Genomic DNA, 13,184 nt, shown 5'->3' on the forward strand with positions numbered 1-13,184 from the left:
TCCTGCCCCAACACCTAACTTCTCTGAGAAGTAACTGATCTTCCTCAAATTTTGCATTCTTTCTCTCATTCCAGGATAGAATTTTTCTGGGAAGATTGATTAAAAAAAACAAAACCAGTCAAAGCATTTTAAAGCTATGGTATTTTGAAAACTTCCCCAACATGCACTTCTTTTCCACATCCAAAATGGCTTGGCTGATGAACTCAAAATTTGTTTTGTGGGCCTTGCTGAGGAGAGATGCCTTTTAGTTTTGGGAGGCACATGATTGAAGAAAAGATATATAAAGAGTTGTTTTTAAGTGTACAGGTCACCATCCAATACCCATTAAAGTCAATGGGAGTGCTTCCAGATTCCTTCCGTTAACGTCAGTGTGTTGGATCTGGCACATAAAAAGCAACATTAATTGAATAATAGTTATAAATATTTACAGTAGAAAGGGTTTTTTTAATAACTTAAATGTTTATTAACATAAGCAGCCTGTCTTCTGACCCCAGCTCCTGACTGTGTGAGAAGTGTGGGCATGACCTGAAGAGCAGGAGACCAGGAGACTCAAGGCTTTTACAAAAGCTAAGACCATTAAATTCAGTTTAATTTCAATGGAAACCGATTTAAAAAACAAAACTTTCTGCAGTGTTTGTGACCCCAGCATTGTGCTAGCGCAGGGGTTCTCGCATTCTTTATAGTGTGGACCACAGGTCCTGCCATTTGTGCCTCCTCTCCTCTTCCATGATCACATAACATCCCTGTGGCAACTACAGCAATTGCTTACATGAAAGAGTCACACTGAGCAAGTATTTATGTACAGTATTAGTATTTTCTTTTAATGTAGTTTAGCAGCTGGAGATGAGAGGAAGCCACCCCCTTGTGATCAGCCACGCATTCACAGACTGCCAGCCAGCACTCTGCAGAATAGCAGTGGTCTAAGGACCAGTATTTGAGAATTGCTGTGCATGAAATTAAAAAGTGACTAGATTGTTTTCATTATATCCACTGAGAGAAATACAAAAACTAAACAAGCAGCATGAGCAGTGGAAAATTAAAACAGATATTTAAAATTCTTTGTGTTATAATGATCAAAGTTATTAGTCACACAGGTCAGGCCATTTGTTTCTGTTGATATATAAACATGCATAGGACTATATTTTCCCCTCTGCCAAAATGAACAGATGTGGCTCTGACCTGGGGGGTAACAAGGTGAGAGGCCATAAAAGGTGTAGGGCCAGCTCCATTACATATTTCCTCTTCCCACGCTCCATTGTATGAGCTCTGTGCAGTTAGGGCTCTATGGATATTTGAGGACAGAGCCAGGCAGCAGCAGTTCCCCACATCGTGCTTCCATCCCGAATCCATGGATATCTGAGTAGGAACTAATGATACTTCTCGCAGGATAAGATTCTACTGGTCCCTACAATAGTTGCAAGTGGTTATACGCAAATCTGATTGGAGAATCTGATTGTTTGGAGGGTCACAGTGGACTTTGTTTCAGTTTCATCCCCATCACCTCTCAGAGATCACCAAGATTTCACCCGTTCAGATGGCTTGTATTGCGCTAAAATGTGCTATAGCTAATGGGAGAGGCAAAGTGGGTGAGTTATTGTTTATTGGACCAACTTCTGTTGATGAAAGAGACAAGCTTTTGAGCTCCACAGAGGCATATCCTCTCTGAATGGGAGAGATTCACTCTCCCCACTTTGCAAAATCCACTGTTTTATATGGGTCAAATCCTGTTGTTTGTCTTCCAAGAGAGTAGTATCAGGATAATTCATGACAAGATAGATTGGGAAAAGCCAAGAAAAAGACTACAGAGAACAGTCTCATTTGTATACCTAATGTAATTTATTTATTTACATACATACATATAAATTTCCATACATTCTAGGTGCCTTTAGTGTAACTTAAAATACATTAATATCCAAATATAACTAAAGTGCAGGCATTAATATAATCTAAATATAACTCACTAACAACAAACCAAAAAATGACAAGCTCAAATTACTCTCCCATTTAAATCATTTCCCACTATTAAAATCCCGTTCCCCACCACCTTCTGACAATTTATAAATGCTGGGGAAAGAAATATGAGATTTGCTCATATAGATTAGTTTGGTGTTGACTATTATAGGATGTGACATGTTGCATAAACAACAAATTGTTATTTTTAGTTGGAGAATAATTTGGTAAATATGTTTCACGTAAGCCACACCACAGCAGCAGTAATTACTGGCTAAACTTAGTAAAACTGTTTTGCCTATGGACAGGGAGATTCTGGGGTACTACGATAGGAAGTAAATTCCAGGAAAAGGAAGTAACCAAAACAATCAATTCAGTCTTGTTTACATTCTTCTAGTAAACAAGTGGAATTCTAGGAAGGGGCGGAGAAAACAAAAAAACCAACCAAACAAGCTTTCAGCAAAGTTGCCATTGTGCAAAACAGTTCTTGATAAAGACAGGGCCTGAAAGCTGCTGAGTATGTATGCACTTACTCTGCTTGAGGGCATTTTACCATCACCTTTCACTTTAGCAAATGTATGTATCTTTGCTGATTGAACACTGCTTTCAAGCCCTTTTTCTACTGTTGGTTTATCTCTATTTTGCTGAAACATTTTTTTGTAATATAACGTGTCATTGTTTTTCAAACCTCAGAGGAGGCAGCATGTTCCTGTAGAGACTATAGTGTAGTGAGAGTGAGAGGATCAGGGTTTTATTCCTAGTGCTGTGACTCTGAGACTTTCTGAAAGTCAGTTAGGCTAAAGTTCTCAAACTTGAATACATAGATAAAAGTGGTCCTACTTTCAGGGGTTGAGTCCCTATAGCTGCCATTGATCAAATGGGAGTTGTGGTTGCTCATTTCCTCTACAGATCAGGCCACTTATGTCTCTAAATATGGATTTAATAGCTAATTTTAAGTAACAGTCAGTGTTTAAAAGTAGGGTTGCCATCTTTCTAATCCCTGAAACCTGAACACCCCTGCCCCACCAAGGCCCCGCCTCTTCCTCTGAGGTTCCGCCCCGTGCTCCACCTGTCCATCCCCTCCCCCCCCGTTGCTCGCTACCCCATCTCCTGGGACTCACCTGCCACCTACAGAACCGGGCTGGGAGGAGCCTGCCCCCCTTCCCCATCAGGGCACAGCAGGGTATGGCAGGGGTCAGTCCCTGGAACGAGGGGGTGGGGAAATTGGGGCACAGCAGGGTGGGGGGAAGGGTCCGTCACTGGAGCGAGAGGCTGGGGTGGGGAAATCAGGGTACAATGGGGTGGGGGGAAGGCAGGCAGGTTACATTCCCCTCCCCCGGATGGCACTGGTACCCATAGGTGCTGGAACTAGGGATGTGGGGCGGTGCTGCAGCACCCCCTGGCTTGAAGTGGTTTCCAGAGTATCCAGGGTTTACAGTTTGATTCAATGGCTCTCAGCACCCCCACTATACAAATTGTTCCTGCATCCCTGCTGGTACCTACTATGATGACTCCAGGAGTCAGCCAGTTCTCTCCATCAGGCTGGGGGATGGGAAGTGCGGCAGCTGCTAAGCAGGGCTGCTCCTCCAGGCTCCAGCAGCAGCTGCTGCTCTTCCCACACCCCCACCCCGTGGCAGAGGCCAGTTACTGCAGGTAACCAGACTTTTAGTGTCTGTCAGTTTTCCTTTTCAATTGGACATTTTGGTTGGAAACCGCACACCTGGCAACCCTATTTGAAAGACTGGGCTTTAAATACTCAGAAAAATGGGGGTTGAAAGTAACTGAGATCTATGAATGGAAATCAGTACAGATTAAAGCTAGTCCCTTGTTATCAGCACAGTATTCAAGTCCTCCTTCTCCCCCACTCCCTGCACTTAACTTTTCCAAGAAGAAACTGATCTTCCTGAAATTTTGCATTTCTTGTCTCATCCCAGAATAGAGTTTTTCTGGGCAGTCTGATAAAAAAAATCAGACAAAAAGTTTTAAAGCTATGGTATTTTGAAACCTTCCTTTACATTCACTTTTCAAAACTTTTTTGTCCACATACAAAATGGCTTGGCTGATAAACTCAAAATTTGTTTTGTTGGCCTTGGTCAGGAGAGGTGCCTTTTAGTTTTGAGAGGAGCATGAGGGGTGTAAAGATACATAAAGAGTTGTTTTTAAGTGTATAGGTCACCATCCATTAAAGTCTACGGGAGTGTGTCCAGAGTCCTTCCATTAACCGCAGTGCATGTAGGGTCTGGCACATAAAAAGCAACATTCATTGAATAATAATTATAAACATTTGTACTATAAGTACTTCATAACTGAAATGTTTATAAATATAAGCAGCCCTTCTTCTGGTGTGTGTTAGAAGTGGGAGCATGACCTGAAGAGCAGGAGGCCATGAGACTCAAGGCTTTTACAACAGCTAAGACCATTCGATTCAGTTTAATTTCAGTGGAAACCGATTAAAAAAACAAAACTTTCTGTAGTGTTTGTAACCCCAGCATTGTACTAGCGCAGGGGTTCTCGCATTCTTTGCAGTTCCTGCCATTTGTGCCTCCTCTCCCCATCCATGATCACATAACATCCCGGTGGCAACTACAGCAATTGCTTACATGAAAGAGTCACACTGAGAAAGTAATTTTGTACAGTATTAGTATTTTCTTTTAATGTAGTTTAGCAGCTGGAGATGAGAGGAAGCCACCCCCTTGTGACCAGCCGGCCGTTCACAGACTGCCAGCCAGCAGTCTGCAGAATAGAAGTTGTCCGTGGACCAGGGTTTGAGAATCGCTGTGCATGAAAATCTGAAGGTAAATTTGGTAAAAAATGGACTAGTTTATTTTCATTGTCCTCGTTGAGAGAAATACAAAAACTGAACAAGCAACATAAGCGGTGGAAAAATAAAACAGATATTTAAAATTATTTGCGTTTTAATAATCAAAGTTATTAGTCATGCAGGTCAGGCCATTTGTTTCTGCAGATATATAAAAATGCACAGGGCTATATTTTCCCCTCTGCCAAAATGAACAGATGGGGCTCTAACCTGGGGGTAACAAGGTGAGAGGCCATAAAAGGTGTAGGGCCAGCTCCATTACATACAATGGAGTATGGGAAGGGGGAGTATGAGCTTTGTGCAGTTATGGCGCCATGGAAATTTGGGGATAGGAGAGGAGAGAGCCAGGCAACAGCTGTTCCCTACAATGTGCTTCCATCTAGAAACCATGTGTGATAGGATCCCCCAGGTGTAGCCTGGGACTGTGGGACTGCTGTGCCCCCTGAACTCTCCAGCCTGGGCTGTTTTCACAATGCTTTGCTAGTGACAAGCAGCAAACCCCTCCAGGCACGATTATCACTCAGCACAACTGCATGTGGAGCCCCACCCTCAGCTAGATTGTATGAATGCTCCCAGAGCCACTCATAAATCACACAGAGAAAGGCGCTAGCTGAATCCCCGCAGCTCCCAGCCTTGTACCTCAGGAATACACCGTCTTGCACTGCTCAAGACAAACAGTACAAGTTTATTAATTGGTTCACCACTTCATCAATGGAAAGTGGATATACACCAGCCTTTGTTAACCTGAGCAGATTTACCAAACACTTCAGGCAAACTCACTGGTAAAGATAAACAGTAAAACAAGTTTATTGACTACAAAAGATACATTTTAAGTGATTATAAATGATATTGAAAATGTCAGAATGGTTACCAAAATCAAATAAAATATAAGCACGCAGTCTAAACTCTCAACCCTATTAGACTGGGCAACATCGAAATTAAATAGTTTTTTTCACCTCACTGAATATTGCAGTTTATAGTACACAGGTTTCACCCTTGAAATCTGGGCCAGTCTCCTCTGTTGGAGTCTTCAGTCTTCTGAATGTCCTCGTTGATCGCAGCATAGGTGGGGGGAGGAGAAAAGGCCAAGCATGGGGTCACTGTGTTCTGTTTTATACCCTTAGTCCATGTGCTTGGAGAACACAAGTCCAGGCATGTCTAGGGGGCATTGCTAAGTCCTCAGGCAAGGGTTGAGAAATTCCCTTGGTGTGGCCTTCTGCAGGTGAGTCATTGAATTGTAACTCCCTTGCTGGACAATGGCTGTTGATAGTTTGACATCCTCCCGGATGTTGGTTACTTTCCTTGCTGTTGTCTCTGGGGAGCTAGTATCTGGCCGATTCTCCAGCTTACAGCATGTTTTACTCAAAACCATAAAACACAATCTCATAACTTCATATGCACTAATGATATACATATTTAGATAGAACAATGACTTTCAGCAGACATAACCTTTCCCCTGATAACTTACATGGCATGCTTTATATGCAAGATCACAATTATATATAAATGAGGAATATGGGGGCTATTGGGCGCTCCCCTGAAGTATAGAATGTTACGCCATGGATATCTGAGTAGGAAATAATGTTACTTCTTGCAGCATAAACTTCTCCTGGCCCCCACTGTAGTTGCAAGTGTTCCAGCTACTGTTCTCCAGTAGGAGTTGTTCTGGTAGAGGGAAGAGGAACATGAGAGTGGTGTGGCAGGATTGTTACCCACACAAAATTCTCTGTTCCTTGCACACTCTCAGGGCATCCACCTTTACCCCATTCCTAGGGCTTATAGCATAACCTTATGCTCTAGGGCACCCACCTTTACCCTTGTGTGGACTCAAAGCATAAGCCTATTAATTTAGGCACCCACCCTTACCCTTCCGTAGGCTCAGGGTGTAACCTTACACTCTGTGGGTTTGTGAGGTCTTTTACCAGTGAAAGAGCCTTATACAGTAATATCCTACTTAACCGCTCTTTATTAACAATCACCAAAACTGAATGCACACGCTAAGCATACAATGCTCACCACTCCCAATAAGGCAGATGGACTTTTCTTGATGGCCAGTCAGGGTCAGGTCATCTGGGGGACTCCAGCTTCTGGTCCGCACAATGTGGTTGGAAGGGTGTTGAGGTCTGGCAGCTCTGATCTTGGGGCTGTGTCCTGGAGTTGGTTCCCAAGAACTTCCTTATGGACTCAAGTTTATATTGTGAAACTTGAGTCCTGCTTAGCTATATCTTAACCAATCATTTTACTAAATTTTACTAAATAATTTTCTAACCAATCCTAACATATTGTAAAACAATTATTTAACCAATCATACCCCACCACCTTCATTGATTTACACCTAGAAAAATTAGTTATGCAACAGACAGAAACAATCAAACAGACAGAAACCACACAGATAAACAACAGAGAAGTGGGGATCATAAAGGCAAAACAATAGAAGTATAGATTTTACAATCACAACTGTTGATAAGTGATTTCTTGTCAGCAGAATGCTATCAGACAAAGTTTTCTTTAACCATCTTAAGATTTATATCTTTATCCGGTGATGGTGGATACTGTTAGGACAGGATCGCCTTCTCAACAGCCTGATATTACATTGTTTTAATGAAATTTACATGGAATGCGAGGAGGTGACGTTCTGTTCTCCTAATATGCCTGCAGACAAAGGCCTCAGACCTTACAATATGGCTACAGGAAAAGGCTTTATCCTTACCGGATTGAGAAATGTACTATAGGCAGCAATCCTGACTTCACAGGGAGATGGACTGGATGAACACGCACTGTTGTTATTATAACTCCTGTCCTTCCACTCCTCATCTTCCTTTTTTGTCCTTCTATGACACAACTGTTGGCATGTCAAATTTAGGCTGTAAGCACTCTGGGGCAGGACTATGCCTTTGTGTCTGGGGCACCTAGTGCTGTGCGGGACACTTAAAAATAATAGTGATGATGGCAATGATCAAATAGGTCTTTTCCATCTCACATTTCTATTATATTATAATACAGCATGCAAATGAAAACTCATCCATGAGACAGTAAAGGGAAGAGATCAGTTGATAGATGCAAAATCAAACTCTGTGTTAACATAACATTAGTACAGGCCTTGATTCTACAATGAGCTCCATATAAGTGGACCTCTGCACATGTCTGAAGCCCTGTTGAAATCAGTGGTGCTCTGAATGGGGTCCAGCTGCACAGAGCTCATTGCAGGAGCAGGCTCATTAGCAATATAAAGATGTACAATTCAGACAAGAACAAATGACATAAGATTATTATGCATATTAGTATAAAGTAAAATGATTCCTAGTATAACTGGAAAGTAGTAGGGGGAACCTTTTGAGACTTTTATAAAATTAAAGTGATGACATTTGTTTAAAGTTTGTCTGAAAAACACAAAGAACTAGATTAAAAATCTGACACTTCTAGAAACAGATTTACTTGCTGTGAGCATGGTTGGTAGAGGGGCCACACTGAGAATGCTCAATGAGGGCAAACTGCAAAGAATGGGGTGGACGATCCCCCAAACTTGTGGTTTATTTTAGTACTTAGATTCACCAAGCCAGCAATATCTTACTGGTTACCAAGAAGCCCAAAAATACAGTTTCTCCTAAACAATCCAGCCCTGGGCTCCCACCCAAACAGCGAAGTCAAATATGGTGAGGATTACATATGTAAAGTTCTATCAATCCTAAAATATTGGACACATTACCCACCAGGTCAATGTATATTTCAGATCTTACCTAAATCCACACTTACAACCAATTCTTATTAACTATCTAAGAGAGAGAGTATTGTAATTAAATATCATTATATGGAGAGATATGTATAAATAAAGTTCTTAGGTCAGTTTCATAGCAGAGATGGTGAGTTGCTGAGTTGTATAAAATCCTTCCAGAATCAGTTCATTAGGTTATAGTCCAAACAGGCAATCCATGTGCAGAGTCTGTTTAAATTCTTCCATGAAAAATAGCAGGGTAATCCAGACTGGAGCTGGAGACCTCAGTCTTGTAACTTAAACTTCCCCTGACCAAGTACAAGCAGATCAGGCCCTAGAGTTCTTTTATAGATCTCTGGCAGGCTAGGATAGCCTCTTGACAGCTGATAATACAGCAGGCATTCCTTGTAGGTAATATACATTGTTGCTTTGAAGTAAACCTCCTATTCCCTATGTATACGTAGGTAAACTAGTAGTATTAATTAACATAAGGCAATTATCCATTCAAAATATCAAGGCATTCCATTATGGAACAGACAATTTAAGATGAAGACAATGTAAGTAATATTATTTCCTGCAATATCTTATATCTTTGGTCTTGCATAATATATTGTAATTAAGACATGGAAGGGAATTAGCATCCAAAGGATAATCTGGTTATATTGTTAACATCTAATAAGATACAGATAAACACAGACAAATACAATTAGTATTTACCTCTAATTCTCTAACAATACAGAAATCTCATCCATTTAACATGGGTTGGATAACTGTCTACAAGGAATGGCCCTGTTTACCACTTCAATACTTTCCTAATATGTCCTTAAAGGTTGATTTTGGGTTATTTAGCCTGCTGGTTGTCTAACCTTTACTGCCTCAGTATCACACTTGCATTTAAAAGAACAGTGTCATGTAGGGTTGTCAATTTTGGCTGGACGTATTCCTGGAGGTTTCATCACATGACATAATATTTAACTAAAGATTAATCGTAAAGTCCTGGAGACTCCAGGACAATCCTGAAGGGTTGGCAACCCTAGTGTCATAGTTGCAGACTGAAAATGTTACTTTAAGGGCTACATTTTGGGTTTGAAAGCCAGTGGAGCACTGATAAACATGTGTGCATGAGGGGTCAAGTGCCCGTAGTGCACTAAAGGATGTTCATTGAGGTGTAAGGTTCTGTGCATAGTGCTTGGTGTGTGTTCTAGCGGTTAGAGCATTGGACTGGAGCCTCAGGAGACCTGTGTTCTATTCCTGGTTCTGCCACTGGTCTGCTGGGGAAAATCACGTCATCGCTCTGTTCCTCAGTTTCCCAATCTGTAAAATGGGGATACTGATACTGACTTCCCTTGTAAAGTACATTGAGAGCTACTGATGAAACGAATTGTTGACCATGTTTAGTAGCACTGTCTACTATACAAAACGTGTAACTTTCACTCCACCCCATGCCAGGGGCGGCTCCAGGCACCAGCTCCGGGCACCAGCTCTGGACACCAGCGCAATTCGGCAGCAATTCGGCACAGGCATGCCGAAGGTGCGGGACCGGCAGATCACCTGCAGAAACGCAGCCGAATCCACATGACCTGCAGACCACCCGCAGGCATGCTGCCGAAGGCAGCCTGCCTGCCGTGCTTGGGGCAGCAAAAAACATAGAGCTGCTCCTGCCCCGTGCTGCCCTTGTAGCTAACCAGTGCTAACTGTTGTGTGGCAGTACTGGTGGGTAGTCATGGTCCCACCCCACATTTCCTTTGGAACGTACAGCACTGCCAACATGAGCCTGAACCAAAGCTCACTGAAGTCAGTGGATCAGGCCCACTGTTAACAACCTCTCCTCTTGCACTCAGGAAGCATAAGCAGCCAAGTTACAGATGTGTTGGAGGTGAAGTGACTCATTACATTATATAGGCTGTGAGCTCTTTGGGGCAAGATTGTTATTCACACTATGTGTGAAAAGCAGCCAAAGCAATGAAGCCCCAGTTGTAGTTGGTTCCTCTAGGTCAGAAGTGGGCAAACTACGGCCTGCGGGCCCCTCCTGCCCGGCCCCTGACCTGAGGCTAGCCCCCAGCCCCTCCCCTGCTGTTCCCCCTGCCCCGCAGCCTCAGCTCACTGTGCCACTGGCACAATGCTCTGTGTGGCAGCGCTGCAGAGCTGTGACCTGACCTGGTGCTCTGTGCTGCGCGGTGGTGTGGCTGGCTCCAGCCGGGCGGCACGACTGCATGTCCTGGTGCTCTGGGCGGCGCGGCTGAAGCACTGCCAGCCACCGGTGGGGGCAGGGGTTCCGGGGGACAGTCAGGAAGGAGAGGGGGGGTTGGATGGGACGGTGGGGGGGCAGTCAGGGGCAGGGATTCCGGGGGCGGTCAGGGAGAAGGGGTGGTTGGATGGGGCAGGGGTCCCAGGAGGGCAGTCAGGAAGGAGGGAGGGGGAGGTTGGATGGGGTGTCGGGGGCATTCAGGGGTGGGGGGACAGGGAGGGGTGGATGGGGCAGGGGTTCTGAGGGGGGTGTTGAGACAGGGAATGGGGGTGGATGGGGCAGGAGTCCCAGGGAGGCCATCGGGCGAGAAGCAGGGGGGATCGGATAGGGGTTGGGCCACGCCTGGCTGTCTGGGGAGGCACAGCCTCCCCTAAGCGGCCCTCCATACCATTTCTGATGTAGCCCTCAGGCCAAAAAGTTTGCCTGCCCCTGTTCCAGGTACTTGTGTAATATATAAAGAAGAAGAAGAAGAAGAGCCAATCACAATTGATACATGAAAACTCAGATCTATCACTTTTAACTGTCCCACTATATAAGTATTTATATGAGAGATCAGTGCATCCTTGAAGGAGCAGTTTTGGTCTGTTGGGTAAATGTGAGATTTTGGAAACATAATTGAAATTTTGTGTGTGTGTGTGTATTTTGACGATCCACTAGATGTCAGTGTAACCAAAGCATTAAGCTGATAGACAACAACTCTATTAAATGGAGAACCAGGACAGGGATGTCTGTGGAACAATATCAGAGGGGTAGCCATGTTAGTCTGGATCTGTAAAAAGCAACAAAGAGTCCTGTGGCACCTTACAGACTAACAGATGTATTGGAGCATAAGCTTTTGTGGGTGAATACCTAATTTGTCAGACTACATGTGTCAGACGAAGTGGGTATTCACCCACGAAAGTGTATGCTCCAATACGTCTGTTAGTCTATAAGGTGCCACAGGACTCTGTTGCTTTTTGTGGAACAATAGTTACGCTCTATCTTGCCCCATGGACACAATACATGTGGGGACTGCTACATTTTTATGCTACTCTAGGAAATATTTCCAGGAACAATATCACAACTGATTACTCTGACTCTGTGATGTACTTTCTACCCATACAACTTCTGTGGAGTAGGAATGTAAATACTTCTGAGAATGATGAGCTGGTAGTACCCTCCAGTTTAGAGGTAGGATGAGGAGGCAAAATGAAGTGCTGCTGAATAGGTGGAATGCAGGTAAAACTAGGGGCACTTGAGGGGGTTGATACCTGTCAATGTTGCTTTGTGGTTGTAATTTTTCTCTTTATTCCTCCCCAAAAGGGGTCTTTCCAGCTTTTCTTCAGAATGTGATGACTATTCTTCCAGACTGGGAGGAGTGGCCCTCGCTCCCTCCAGAAACCATCAAGCCTGCTCTTGAATCCACCAGAGAGATTGTTGCAAAGTGCTATGAGTTGCTCCCTCCCTAGGTTGAGGGCATTGTCTCACCAGGACTAGAGATTAATTAAAAAATAAAAAGTAAAACACAATCCCCAACTCCATGGTCTGTTTTGTTTTACTGGTCTTTATGTATAACACATATGCATACAGCATCCAAGCGTTCTGTTTCTTACACAGATATTGTACTAATCACTCTCTTCTGTCCCATTCACCTATCCCCAAGAGAAGAGAAGAAAACCACCAACATGCATCAGACAAAATAAAAATGGGGAGTTATATTGCCTTTACATTTGGAAGAGCAAATAAGAGTTCAATTCAATTTCTTACTTTCATTTCATGCCATAAAAAACATCTGAGAAACATAGGAGTTGCACTACCCAATCAGATCCATTGTCCATCTGAGCCCAGATACTCATCTCCAAAAGGGCTTGTCTTCACTAGTGATTTTCACTTAATATGTTTGTAAAAGCTAACATGGACATTCCCAAATGTTTGGTCCAGGCATAGTCCAAATGTGGTAACTACCTTGAGCTAACTGTCAGTTAATTAAAATTGTAAAAAATTGTAAAAAATCTGAATATATGTGTATCCATGTTGGCCAATATTTCAATATTTCTAAGTATATGTCAGTGGAAGCAGGAAGAAATCCCATAATGGACAATTATGGAATAATTTGCATACGGAAAAGTTCCTCTCTAGCCCCTGCTAGTGATTAGCTGATGACCTGAAGCATGAGGGTTTATATACCTTATAAAATAATTCGATCCTATCTAATGTAACGATGGATGTTTTCATTATCCAAAGAATGGGTGATCCTTTGCCATTTCTGGAGTGTCACATCACAGATCATGATGTTGCAAGTTGGGCTTGCAAGAGATGGGGAAAAAACAATGAAAAGTTACCGGCTGAATAGCTTTTCCTCCTCGGTGCTACATGCCTTTGCTTATGTCACATGCTGTGGTAGGTGGCATTTCCGCTACCTTGTAATCTAGTGTTTTCTCTTCTACTATTTTGCTTTTGTTCTATCATTTAGAGTT

General features: G+C 43.1%; 1 long non-coding RNA gene across 1 annotated transcript; it reads left to right on the forward strand.

Moving 5' to 3' along the window:
* The first annotated feature begins 1,373 nt into the window (after positions 1–1,373).
* Positions 1,374–12,183, forward strand: LOC128842502 (uncharacterized). Its single transcript, XR_008446013.1, has 3 exons — positions 1,374–1,586; positions 4,611–4,745; positions 12,031–12,183. It is a non-coding gene; the product is annotated as an uncharacterized LOC128842502 (long non-coding RNA).
* The last annotated feature ends 1,001 nt before the right edge of the window (positions 12,184–13,184 follow it).

The sequence above is a fragment of the Malaclemys terrapin genome, chromosome 8 (genome assembly GCF_027887155.1).
Source record: "Malaclemys terrapin pileata isolate rMalTer1 chromosome 8, rMalTer1.hap1, whole genome shotgun sequence".
Classification (NCBI taxonomy): domain Eukaryota; kingdom Metazoa; phylum Chordata; order Testudines; family Emydidae; genus Malaclemys; species Malaclemys terrapin.